Here is a 1862-nt window from a genome sequence, read left to right as displayed (position 1 = left end):
CATTATGCTAATGCTAATCCGAACACGGAGAGCCGCCGTTGTCGACCAGGCTAAATAAGGTCGACGTGACAAACAGGAAGTTCGATCATCGTGTTCCATTCCACCTACGGTATATTCAACCCCGATGAACCCATAAGTCATGAGACATAGAATGAAATAAGTCAATTTTCTGCAGCGAGTCGTAAACAAGTTAGTGAGTAATGAGTGCGAGTCACTTCCTGTCTAGTTGTCAGTCCCCAGTATGTTGTGTTTATTTATTTTGAATGTGTGTTTCTTATGCTTTGTGTTGACAATTGATCTGTTTTACAATAAGTGTATCTTAATCTATTCTGAGTCACACGGCTGTATGACTCAAGGGTTAAATTATAACCAACACAAACACCTATACTAACCGTGACTTGCATCAGATGTTTACATGTTTATTTTTGTCATTTCTATGTTGTTTTTTTTTATCAACCTAGAGAGGAAAACGGGACGAGGCGGCGAGGTCTGATTTTCTGCTGCTTTCAAAAGATTCACCAAACCGTTGCCTGAGGCTTTAATCTCTGGCAGGTGAACACACACACACACACTCGAAGGTTTAATACGTGGAAAATTGGGCGTCATGGCAACTTCCAGCTCGTCGGATAATTCAGTCAAAGTGGCGAGCACACTCGTCTACGACCGTGAGGCTGATCAACAAACGATTATCTGGTCGCTGGTATTGACAACTTGATTACACAAACATTCGATTAATAGGACTCGATAAAGACTAAAACCAACCTCAGATTGTAAGAACAAAATTTTGAGGATTCATCTGTTTCCTGGTGTTTCGACTGAACCTTAGGATAGAATATCAGTGCCTTAAGTATAATGAATGTTTGAATGTACAATTGTAAAATGTGTAAACTAAAATTTCGATGTTTTTTCAAGTATTTATCATTTTAAAATGAATTACTTTCAATAACTTCTATATTATTATTTTTTTTTCATTTAATCAAAAAAAAAAATTCAAAATGACTTTCTATTCAAAAAATCTCAACCTTTTAATAATCACATTATTTAATTAAATTATTAAAAAAACAAACATTAAAATGCTCAAAAAAAATGTCAAGTTTCAACATTTGTAATGTTAAATTAACTTGATTCAATATTCTGATGTCACTGATCTGCATCAATAGAGCCTCAACTGGACGTCGATTTTAACCTCAACTTTAATCGGAGGATGTTCTTCTGAATTTTCTGATTTTCGTCTTGACTGACGGTCCCTCGGTGGGCACTCCCTGATCTCAAAATTCCTGGTCGTTCCCGCTGTCAAACGGACACGGCGCCACCCGCAGGAAGGCGTCCGGCTGATTGGCGGCGCCGTCCTCGGGGAGCCCTCGCAGGCTCCTGACAGGAAAGATGAGTGACAGTGAGTGTTTGCTTGGCCGGCAGACTTCGGCACCCAGAGGTGGGTCACCAGTCAACAAACAAGGTCACCAAAGTGTGTCGCCGACAACTTTTGTGCGACGTTGCACAAATGCAACAACACACAAGGGGTGAGTGTGAGATTACGAATTTGTTGTTCATCTGTCCCAAACCTGCTCTGTGTTGTCTTTGGTCGAGAACCTCAGACCAAGGAGGAGATGATCCTCTTCCCTCTGTGATCATGCCACGAGAACAAACTCACCTGACGCCTGTAATCATCTCGACTGATGGTTCAAATATTTTTTCTGTATGTGTTTGTAGGTGTGTGTCTGTAGCTGTGTACCTGTAGATATGTGTCTGTAAATGTGTCTGTACGTGGGTGTGTGCAGGTGTGTTTTTGTAGCTGTGTGTCTGTAGATGTGTTTCTGTATGTGGGTGTTTGCAGTTGTGTTTTTGTAGCTGTGTGTCTGTTG

The sequence above is a fragment of the Callionymus lyra genome, chromosome 18 (genome assembly GCF_982586985.1).
Source record: "Callionymus lyra chromosome 18, fCalLyr1.hap1.1, whole genome shotgun sequence".
Classification (NCBI taxonomy): domain Eukaryota; kingdom Metazoa; phylum Chordata; class Actinopteri; order Syngnathiformes; family Callionymidae; genus Callionymus; species Callionymus lyra.
Note: the sequence above shows the minus strand (reverse complement) of the source record.